A 12,742-nucleotide genomic window follows, 5' to 3' on the forward strand; every position below is an offset into this window, starting at 1 on the left:
CTCAACAGAATGATTAATACATGTCATTAAAAGCACCATAATCCGTCGAGGCTTTTAAAAAACATTTCTTTTTAACAAGGCTTTTGTCTGAATTTTTCTTTTACTTTTATTTCTACTTCTATTAATTTTATTATTATTTTTATTTTACTTTACTTGTTCTTTCATTTCACTGGTTGTTAGTCTTTTTTAATTGTTTTTATTCATTTTAATTGTTTTATTCATTGAACTTTTTGTCTATATCTCCTGTAAGCACTCTGAGATTCTCGCGAATATAAAGTGTGGTACAAATTGAATCTATTATTATTATTATTATTATTATTATTATTATTATTATTATTATTATTATTATTATTATTATTATTATTATTACACACATTTAGACAGTCAACATACACACGCACAGTCTACACACATATAAGGTATATAGTCTACTGTACATACACACAGGGCTCAGGGGCTGTATACAGTCTACACCATTAGCACCGGGTCGGGTTTGAACCCAGGATCCCTTCTCGCCCGACGCAACACTGTACGTCATAATGTCTGTGTACAGTCCTGTACCAGTGGCTCTGTTTATCTCAGCCTTCTGTCTGCATTCAGAACCAGACACTCTCTGCTTGTGTGTTTGTTGTGCTGAGCCTCTCCTGGAGATAGACTTACTGTACATCACTACACTGTAGTGAAATAGAGAATAGCAGAGATCAAACGTCAGAGTACTGAAGCCTCCTGGGAAACATCTTTTCAGCCTGTTTTAACCCTTTCACTGTGACACTACAGAAGGTTAACCCTTTACTATCACACTACCGACGGTTAACCTTATGTAGTGTGGCAGTGAAAGGGTTAACCTGCTGTCGTGTGGCAGTGAAAGGGTTAACCTTCTGTGTATTGACGCAGTGAAAGGGTTAACCGTTTGGTAGTGCAGCAGTGAAAGGGTTTTAACAGCACGTTGCTCCCTGGCTCTGATCAACAAGGACAGAGTTGAAGAGGAAATCAAAGGCAGTGAAAATATCCTGTAACTGCAAGAGTAAATTAAGTCATTCCCCCCTATTATAACTAGGCCTACATACTGTATATTGAATCCCTGTTCCAACACTGAGGTCAATTGGAACAGCAAAAGCCTGAACAGATACTGTATGAAATATAGTGCAGTTTATAGTAGGGATGGGCATCGCTTTCCGAATATTTGTTAACCCTCTCACTACCACACTACAGAAGATTAACCTTTCACTACCACACTACAGACGGTTGTAGTGTGGTAGTGAAAGGGTTAACCATTTGGTAGTGTGGTAGTGAAAGGGTTAAGTTATAAAAAAAAAATCAATTATTTTATGCGAATATCGTTTTGCCTCGTTTTTTAATCGTTTTTAAATACACCTACAATGTGTATTGTATTGAGGGGACCCTATTACCTGTTATTTATTAGGCAGGGGGCCAATCCTGAAAAGTGCTTCCGTTAACACATTTGCTGCCATGTTTGGGTATAAAGCTGTCAACATATTTTTTGGTAAGAGGGGACCTATGTAAGATGTTCTAGGGTGGTTGACAAGTTTGAACAATTATTTTGTGACTTTTAGAGGCCATTTCAGGCAAATTTTTCAGATTGCCTGCTCGAAATGACATGCCCACAATAAATATAGAATATCTCCCCAATAACAAGGGCCATATAGATAATCCTGGTATCAAAAGAAAGGTGACAGCAGTGGGATGGCTGCAGCAGTGTCAGAATGGAAATGGATGTTACTGTAGAGCTAGATAGCTAAATAGAGCTAGACCATTGAAAAAAGTCAAAAATTATATTTCCGCCTAAAAGAAAACATGTTTTTAGAGTGAATATCAGCTTGGAAACATGAGATAGTAGCCCAAATAATTTAGGAATCATGATTCCAATGTATGCTAGGTACTTTTGCCAAGTTAGAGCACAGTAATTTGATACAGTGCAATACTACACAGGTTTGAATAATGGGTAGCACTTTATAATAACACCCTGTTATAATACATTTATAAGGTATTTGTAGATAATGAACTAATCATGAACAAACCATTTATATACATTCATAAATGATTATTAAATCATTTATAACTATATTTGTATACCATTTACAAAGTATTTATAACACATTAGTGGATAATGAACTAATCATGAACAAACCATTTATATACATTCATAAATGATTATTAAATCATTTATAACTATATTTGTATAACATTTACAGATTAGTTCTACATTATTTATAACTCATTATCAACATTGTTTGTACTTGATTTGTTCATCATTAAATAATGTTGTTTAATGTGTAGTAACACATTTGTAGATGCTTTGAAAAATGGATATGAAAAAATTACTATGTATCTCCATTTATTTTTCATGTTCAACAAATGATTTGTTAAGACATTCATAAAACATTTATAAATCATTTCCAGATGCTATCGTGGGGGCCAATCTAAAGTGACTAATACAGTTAATTATTTGTTTACTTTTTCATCACATGTTACAAATGTTGTAGGCAGCTTTTGGATACACCCTTCTTTGTGACATCAAACAGTGACAGAATTAGGACTAAAGATAAATGCAATTTTATTAACATATAAAATACATGTGCATCACATATAGTGTAACCACGGGGGGCACTAGGACCCAGGAGTACCCTGGCCAGATATTGAAGAGTATCTAGAGAGGAAGTCTCACACGAGCGAGACTTGACGTCACGTGTGTTGCCGTCTGTTTGAATGGAAGCACAAGTTATCCGTGCTGCGTCTATACTTTCGCTTTTAATAAGGTATGAGCAGGTTAAACACCTTTTTTTGTTGGTAAATCTATTCCATCATTTCCGACCTACAAAAACTTTTATATGTTGTGTGCTTAGTGCTCAGTATGTATGTGATGACGACACGACACACAAGAGTAATAATTATTTGTGTCGTGTCATCATCACTGAGCACACAAATGTAACGTTAGCGGCCACCACATCTACACAAACGTCTACACAACATATAAGAGTTGTTTGTAGGTCGGAAATGATGGAATAGATTAACCAACAAAAAAAGGTGTTTAACCTGCTCATACCTTATTAAAAGCGAAAGTATAGACGCAGCACGGATAACTTGTGCTTCCATTCAAACAGACGGCAACACACATGACGTCAAGTCTCGCTCGCGTGAGACTTCCTCTCTAGATCCTCTTCAATACCTGGCCAGGGTACTCCTGGGTCCTAGTGCCCCCCAATGTTACACTATATGTCATGCACATGTATTTTATATGTTAATAAAATTGCATTTATCTTTAGTCATAATTCTGTCACTGTTTGATGTCACAAAGAAGGGTGTATCCGAAAGCTGCCTACAACATTTGTAACATGTGATGAAAAAGTAAACAAATAATTAACTGTATTATACACTTGTTAATGATGAATAGGCTTCACTTTAGATTGGCCCCCACGATAGCATCTGCAAATGATTTATAGATGTTTTATGAATGTCTTAACAAATCATTTGTTGAACATGAAAAATAAATGGAGATACACTATAGTCGTTTTTTCATATCCATTTTTCAAAGCATCTACAAATGTGTTACTACACATTAAACAACATTATTTAATGATGAACAAATCAAGTACAAACAATGTTGATAATGAGTTATAAATAATGTAGAACTAATCTGTAAATGTTATACAAATATAGTTATAAATGATTTAATAATCATTTATGAATGTATATAAATGGTTTGTTCATGATTAGTTCATTATCTACAAATACCTTATAAATGTATTATAACAGGGTGTTATTATAAAGTGCTACCGAATAAGGTAATGTCCAAGCGGAAATCTATATGATTCTCGAGGTGACCTGTCGTGCTAATGCTTTTTGACTTTTTAATGTTGTATTTTGACAATACACTTGGATACCATGATAAGACAAAATATTTTTGTGGATTACTGAGGATCATCTTCCCAGTAATGGAACCATTGTATGTATACAAAATATTACATAAAACATAAATAAAAACTAAAACAATTAAATGAATCCAGTGTTAGGGTCGGAAGGAACTCAGGGGTTAGGCAGGTTCAAGCCAACAGGCGTGTTTATTTGGAAGAGGGAGGGACATTTCTGGGACGTGTATGGTGCAACTGGAATTCTGGATATGAAATCTGTCCCTGACCATGTGTATGAGTGGAAAGCATGTGTAGTGCATATTGTGTGCAGAATGGGAATGTTGGAAGTGTTGTTAGTGTGCGTGTAGGAGGCTAAGGCGTGAGCACGGGAGACTAGGTGTAGTCAAGGCAGCATGGGGCACTAGAATCCTGGTGTCTACGAGGACGAGGACAGGCCCAGGAATCCAATGGGGCACAGGAGACACTGAGGAGAAAAGAGACACAAGGTCAGAATGGCACAACAACTGCATGCACAGCAAGGTAGTAAACTTGGTAAGATTCTTGGTAAACTAGAATCTCAGGTACATACCGTTAGGACCTAGAAGGCTCTTCAGACTCAAGGTTTGCTGGTTACAGACGGCGATCTGTACGCCCCTGCGCCCTCAGTGCACGTGCTGATGTGGATGGCTGAGCATCGCACACTGAAGATCTCGTTGTTGATGTGCTTTTTTCTTGCGGCCGCACCACAACACCCAGATCAAGATCGGTTTTCTTCACCGTTAGTCTCCTGAATGTCATTGGAGTTCATGCACCACGCTGCAGGAGCACATCCACACGCCCCACTGCTCTGCAATACAGTCCTCTTCTGCGACAGAGACACTGTCTGGTACTGCACTGACTTCCACTTTCCTTGCATCCACACACTGTCAACTGTACGCATGTGGATTGTACAGGTTCCTTGGTAAGAAGCATGGGGACCAGCAGGGCCGCCTCAGGGGGTGTGCGAGCAGTGCGGTCACACAGGGCCTCGCGGGAAGGGGGGCCTCGCACAAAAAAAATAAAGAAATTACATTTTTTAAAAATATTCCCGCGAGGCCCTTTTTCATCACAGACCTAAAATCTAGTTTTGCTTATATGCTTATATATTTCACATTAGACACGTTTGTAGAATGTGTCTGACTTGTTCCTGGCTCTGCGGCTCTGCAGCAGACATACTCACTATTGGAGCTCTGGGGCTCTGCAGCAGACATACTATTGGTTTCAACAAAGGGAGGGGTTACATGTGTACAGTCGGCCGGCGTGCGTCAGCTGCGTCTGACTATTTCGCGCGTGCATCATTGGAGGTTATGCCAGCCAAGAGGAAGAGGACGGTCGTTCGGCAGATGGACTGAAGATGAAAGTTGTTGCATGTTAGACAGTTCAGTCAGGCTAGCCATGTCGGCTTAGCTAAAAGCAGGGACAGCTAGTTAGCTTTAGCTACGTTATAATATCGAGTGCTAACATGTGGTTCAGTCGGGATAGCCATGTCGGCTAGTAGCTTAGCTAAAAGCTAACTAGCGTTAGCTAACCTAGAGAGAGCGCGTGCAGCATTGTTATGCCAAGATGAAGAGGACGGTCGTTCGGCAGATGAACTTCGTCAACTCCACGCGGTTGTCTCCATCCTCTTGGACGTTTGGTGAGTTTTTAATGCACTCTATTCTATTCCCGCCATGGAGATATCTCTCTCTCTCTCTCGGGCCGGCTAGCTATCATGGCTAACGTTAGGTTGGCTAACGTTATGTGGAGCCAGCGGGCCGGCTAGCTATCGTAGCTGACGTTCTGTTGGACCAACGGGCCGGCTAGCTATCGTTGCTAACCTTATGTTGAGCTAGCGGGCCGGCTAGCTATCGTAGCTAATGTTATGTTGAGCTAGCGGGCCGGCTAACTATCGTAGCCAACGTTATGTTGAGCTAGCGGGCCGGCTAGCTGTCGTAGACGTTATGTTGAGCCAAGCGGGCCGGCTAGCTAACGTAGCTAACGTTATATTGAGCCAAACGGGCCGGCTAGCTGTCGTAGCTAATGTTATATTGAGCCAAAGCGGGCCGGCTAGCTAACGTAGCTAACGTTATATTGAGCCAAACGGGCCGGCTAGCTGTGGTAGCTAACGGTGTGTACCTGGTGTCAGTACCTGGCTACTCTATTTGCAGTTAGCCTATTTAGCTGATGTCGGCCGTTGGCTCCTTGCTACTTTGTTTTCTCTGTGATAGACCCTCTTCTCTTTGGATTTAAGTGTTGATCTTTGTCCTTTTGGATCTATGTATATTCATGTTGCCTTTGTGAAGTTATCTTTTCCTTCTGTTTTGTTCTTCCATTAAAAGTTGAATATCCTTTAGGGGCTCATCTTAGCTGTCTTGCTTATATCTCTCATACATGCTCTCTCTCTAACACACACACACACAGACATGCTCTCTCTCTCTAACACACAAACACACATGCTCTCTCTCTCTCTCTCTCTCTCTCTCTCTCTCTCTCTTTCTAACACACACAGACATGCTCTATATCTCTCTCTAACACACAAAATGACATGCTCTCTTTCTCTATATTTCTCTTTCTTTCTAACACACATATACATGCTCTCTCTCTAACACACACACACAAACAGACATGCTCTCTCTCTATCTCTCTCTTTCTAACACACACAGACATGCTCTATCTATCTCTCTCTTCAATTCAAATGGGCTTTATTTCACATTCTTGTATTTCTCCCAGTAGGTATGGGAGTTTTGAGTTATTGTCCATGTTTTCAAAGTCTCTTTGGGTGTTTGCAATTTGTGGGAAGTATATGTCTTGGTATAGTGGGCAGGTTGTTAAGAAGTGGAGCTCGGTTTCCACCTCATCTTGTGTGCAGTGGGTCTGTCTTCGCTTGGGAGCCAGGTCTGCCTATGGCGGCCTTTCTCGATGGCTAGGCTGTGCTCGCTGAGTCTGTACCTAGTCAAGGATCTTCTCAGGGGCCTTTCTCACTCAGCTATTGGGATCGAATTACCGCCCCGGGGCACGTGGGGGAGTGTTCTCACTCAGACGGGCACACCCCTTTTGGGATCGAACCGGCGCTGATTCGTTTTACCCCCCGCTGAACCTGGGCCAGTTGGATTAGGTGGTTTTGGATGCGGGCCAGTGGGAGCTGGGGGGCGTGACACACACAACGTCGTTACTGTCATGCTTGCTTGAATTTTGGGCAGATAGAACCACACAGCAACAACTGGAGAATACCCACAAAAACGATATTTATGGGCAATTTGAGAGTTCAGACCTCAACCAAAAACAAGCATGTGGAACCTCACAGCTCAGTGGATGAAAACATGAAGCCACGTTACAAAGCACAGCACTTCTGCCTTGCATTAGACCTGGCAATTTTTGTTTGCCATGCTATTTCTATACATTGGTTTCTTGTTTGAATGCATTTATTTCTATAAGACCAGTGGTGCCCAACCAGTCGGCCGTGGTCGACCAGTAGATCAATGACATGTAATATAATTGCCACAAGCGATGGGATAATGTTAGCTGCTGGACAGGCTAAGCTAACTAGCGTTAGCCGTTAGCTTAGCGTTAGCCATTGCTGTATACTATACTTTCTTGTTCGAATGCATTTATGTCTATTAGACCAGTGGTGCCCAACCAGTCGGCCGTGGTCGACCAGTAGATCAATGACATTCAATATAATCGATGCAGCAATGTTACTAGTAAAAGGCTAAGCTAACTAGCTTTAAGTTTTCGAAAGAGTGCAGCGAACTTCTTGTATCGAGTTGCTGGTTGACTTAAGGTCATAGAGTTTACATACAAACTGTTCTGCCAAGGATAGGGAAGTGGTACTTTGTACTTCATCCTCACCAAAGTTGTGGAGAAGATGCGGGTACTGCTGGAACACTTTCCATGCAGTCCTTATTCCAATTCTGGTGAACTGGCTCGTAGTATCACATCCAGTGATGGCATGAAATGCCAACAGACCATCGAGCATCTCATTTGGTAGTGTGATTTGATGGACTTTGATGTAGCGTGGTTTCTTAGCTGTTCCTGCTTTCATCCAAACTTCTTGGCTTAGTTGGTTTGCAAATATAAGTAGTAGCAGCAACACATCTGTGTCTCGGCACTGAATGATGAGCCTCTGAAACCCTTTCGTTGTTGCATCAGCTGCATGTAGTAGTATGCGTGTATCCGCTTCTTCATGTGTAGCTTGTAGGGGAGATACATCAATCCCAGCTGCTGACTTGACTTTTTCAGGATCCTCAAACCCTCCACTGATAACAATTTCCTCATCATAAAGCTGCACATGATTCTCAAGCTCAGTTGATAGGAAATGGGTAAGGTTGGCTTTGTTTTCATCCATTTCAAATAAGATATTCCAGTTAGCTTTACATCTTTACTCACAATTGTGCGAACCGTTTGCTGAGTAGTGCTGCGTTTTGTTCTTGTTCCACTCTTGATGGAGTTTTGTTGGTACCGATCAAACTATATCCACTATATCCACTCTGGTGACGTTCCCATGTAGATTAGATGCCACTCTCTGTATGAACACATCTGCATATTCCCCGAAGGTTGATGCATTTTGAGGAACGAGTTGAATGACATCGTGATTATCCCTCTTGATTCTTGATTGAAGGCAGTCTTTGTGCGTCTCCTCATCATCGTCGTCATCATGTGTCAGTCCAAACAGGGATCTGGTATCCTCTGCCAAGGAGGCACGTTCATTGTAGGTGATGGACCAACGGTTTCTTGCTGGATCATTTCTAGTGATGCCTATCAATCCTCCAGCAACCTTTCCCGTTTTATTGATGTGTTCAAGGCGAAGGTCGAAAGGCACCTTGTTGAAGCTCTGGTGCTGTCTGTGCCAGCTGTTCCATGTCTGCTGAACACAGCACCCCATCGTCTGTAATGGGTGTGATCATACGCAGCAAACCAAGGCATCATGCTCTTGAAGGCTGACATGTACAGGTTCCAATCACCACATCTCAGTGCCCGGGTGAACGCAAGGAGAATAGACACAAGGTCCATGTACTGTCTCCAGAAGGTAAATGTTGGCTTGTCTTCATTGGCCTTGTCAAACTGTACAAGCAGATCTTTAATCTCCCCAACTTTTAGCACAAGTTCCTCATAGCATGCTGAAGCTGCTTCCATTTCTCCACTTCCTATGTGCCCAGACAGTGCATCTGCCAACTCTAAGCAACTGTTGTCGATTGTGCAGTCATTATCTTCCATCCATTGCAGCAAGCTTGGCCACAATATTCTCCAAAGTGCTTCAAAGGTTAGCTTGTGTGCACAGGCTACACAGTTCCATCCCTTTCCCTTCATGATGTTTTTAGCTGTGTTCTTTCCAAACACACCACTTTCCTTTATTTTGTATCCACTTTTTCTCTTTATTTTTCTATTTTTCTCCCATCCCAATTTCGTATAGCCAATTCTCACCTTCAATTCTCCCCTCCCCTGTCTTTGAACGTTGCTAGACTATGCCTCCCACTGGTCGGCTGTAGTGAGGATAGAAGCCTTGCATCACGTGTCCCCTCCGGTACACGAGGAGGCAGCCTGTCACATCTATTCACCAGACAGCTCGATCTCTCAGTGGCGAGGAGTAACGCGTGGGAGGCTCACGCTGCCCCGATACTTCCTGTCTCTGCTGAACAGGCGTCACCCAACCGACCTTTAGGATTCGCTGTCCACAACGTCCAATCCCCACCCATCGACTTTCCACCCGCTACCTCTGCCAATTGAGATAGTATGACGACTGGCCCAAGCCGCAGGCAACACTGACTCGGGGAGTCGAGACCGGAGTCTCTTGCATTGGTGACGAGCGCAATCTCCGCGACGCCACCCAGCCGCCTCAAACACACCACTTTCCTCAAGGATGTCTCTCAGTCCAGAATCAGCAAGATGCTGGTCAATGACCTTTGAAAAGTTAATGTGCACATAAAAGCCATGATATTATTTTACCATTGGTTGATTTTTTTGAATCAATAGTTAAGATCATACTTTCACAGGAGATATATTGAGGGATAATATTACAAAATTGTTAGAAATTACAGAGCAAATTGTCACTAGTTTGGCAGCATTGTGAAAAAAGGTCTGATTTTGCAGGATGTCTGGGTTAACGCTGTTGTTTTCCCCGTTACCCTGGAGCGCGCGGCTAACGCTATGCTATGCTGGGCTACTGTTTCTGTTTTGTCTCCCCGCTGCAGGATTTCTGTCTACAGTCTTCCCTCCTCTTAACCATTCATGCTGACGGTCAATCGGTGTCTACTGGGGAGTATTGCGGGGGGGCTTTGTTTACCTTTTCATGGGTAAATGGGCTGAGGTCTAGGGCTGGTGTGCTGTTTGTGAATATTATGAATGAATGTGGGACTGGTTCTTTGGTCCGCATTCCCTTAACGTTGTATGTATGGGCTAGCCCATTCTACAGTATATTGGTGGTGTTTAGTTCATTTATTCATTAACCCCTTCATGGTGCACACCATAGTGGAGGTTGCTGGTTGCAACCACTACTGGTGCTCCGTGTTTAGCATCAGTCCTTTGCTTTTGACATGTTGAAACAGTGCCCTGCCCGGCCGACGCCATGAGGTGTTTTTTTCTGTCAAATTGCTGTTTTTTCTGTCAAAAATGGTGTCTGGTGGCGGGGCCTTGAGGGCCAGCCGACGTCGGAACATCGCGCGAGGTTGTTGACGTTATTAGCTTTGACCTAGCCGCAAGCTATAACCGCAGGGAGGTTCCCTCCTCAGGGCTCCCCTCTCCGCAGAGGATCTTGGTATTCCGCTGGAGCGCGGGCAGTATTTGTCCTAGGCCCCACACCGCCTCACGCCGCGCAGCCAGAGGTGAGAGCACGGCCTCGTCAGCGACTATAGCGGGGCCCTCGACAGGCGGCCATGTTTCCCCCGCCAGAGGTATCCTGGGCGTTGAGTCAACAGGTGTCCACAAGGCCGACAGCCTTGGCGGCAGAGGGATCGGCCATGTAGGATGAGCACAGCCTGAGAAACCGTCGCCGTCCTGCCGCGAGCAGCCCGCTCTCCGATCACTCCCTCCCCCAACACCAGCGGAAAAGGAGCTCTGATTTGTTTCCTTTGGCTGCGGGCCGCAAGCCTTTGTTGAAGCGCATCCGGCCCCATGTTTCGCTTCTCATGGGGACAGAGGCTGACACTCAGTTGATGGCTGAGCCTGGGTCTGTCCGTGAGAATGTTGTGCTGTCAAGCGGCTCCCACACCATAAGCTGTGTTTGGTTGAGCCTGGTGTTTCGTCTGTCAACTACAAGTGTTGTCAGCAGGGGGGCTCGAGACCTTTTTGAGGCACACAGTGCGGGCTTCCCCGACCTCGCCTTCGCCAGGCCGGGTATCATGTTGGTGCCTCCCACTCCCGAAAGATTGGCAGTGGTCTCGCAGGCGCGCGTGATTTGGGTGTTAGTAATATCACTGCAGGGCTACGGTGTGTAGGAACCCATGGGGGCCTCACACCTTGCATGTCCAGCTGCAGAACAACTCCTCAGGATGTTCTGGAGGGGTGTTCAGTGGGGGAGCTTTTGTCACCTAGACTGATGTCAGCTTCCCCTGTATCAAACCGGCCCTTTCCGTCGGGGTCTCCCCCTTGGGTGCGATTGCCTCGTGGGTAGTGTCAGGGTCCGACCCGACTCCACGGAACGCTCTGCTCGCACGGGTCCAGGGTTGGCTACGCACAGCGGGTGGGACCGGGCCGCCTATCTACAGTTCCTAGCGGACCTGCGCCAAATGGCGGCGGGTGCGTTGGGAGTATCATCACATATGGCTACAGCAGTACCATATGTCGAGGTGGATGGAGAGAACGCTGTGGCGCCGGCGGGGACTTGTATTTACACAACCCCACCCATTTTCGGGTTTGGTACAGACCCTATTGTCAGGGTCACCAGCAGTGACAGCTCTGGTCAACGAGATCCAATCTCTGTGGACGAAGCAAGCCATCGTCGTGGCGTTTTCCTCCCGGTATTCTCTGGTGCCCGGGAAATCAGGAGGCGGGGGTGTCAGACCCATGCTGGACCTGTCCCATGGGAAGGTTCAGCATTTTTTGGATCATCTCCTACCTGTTGAACACTGTCAGGTGGGGGCCTGGTTCTCCTCCATAGACCTGTAGGATGCGTATTCGCATCCCCGATCTTCCATCCTAGGGCTTACCTACGCTTCCTTTGCAGGGTTTAGCATATGAGTACCAGAGGCTGCCGTTCGGCTTTTCTCTGGCTCCCCGCATCTTCACAAAGTGCGTGGAGGCCGCACTGGGGCCTCTGCGTCGTCAGGGGTTACGGAGTGTATTCTGCCCTGACGACGTTCTGGTCCTTGGTGGTCAAGGTGGATCGTCAGGTCTCATACCAGGCAGGTGGTGGAATTCCTACCAGCCTGGGGTTTGCTGTAGACTGGAAGTAGAGTACTCCTCTTTCCAGTCAACGGGTGGAGTGCTATGGGCATCCCTCTCAGAGCGTATTGTCGACACGCTCGGGAGGTTCCGTCCTAGGACGGTTACGGCGCTGTCCGTGATACGCCTGCTCGGTATGATGGCATCTGCTCATTCCGTGGTCCCTCTTGGCCTCCTCTTCACCCCAGGAGGAGGTTACAGAGGTGTTTTTTTTCCAGTATGGAAATAGACCCGGTGAGAGGCAAGTGGAAGCGGCTAAGGTTCCCGTGTCAGTACTGGGGGTCCACGCCCCCTGGTGAGGGCCTGGGCAGTAGGCTGTCACACGTCACGTTTTTCACCGACGCCTCCCTCGCTGGAGACGCGCCGGGCCAACGCAGTAGGGGGCAGCTGGCAAGCCATGCTGCCCGGTCTGCGCTACGTTCAATGTGTTGGTATTGAAGGCCGTCCTTCTGGTCCTCAAACGGTGTTTGATCAGGACG

The sequence above is a fragment of the Notolepis coatsorum genome (genome assembly GCF_963971535.1).
Source record: "Notolepis coatsorum genome assembly, chromosome: 5".
Classification (NCBI taxonomy): Eukaryota; Metazoa; Chordata; class Actinopteri; order Aulopiformes; family Paralepididae; genus Notolepis; species Notolepis coatsorum.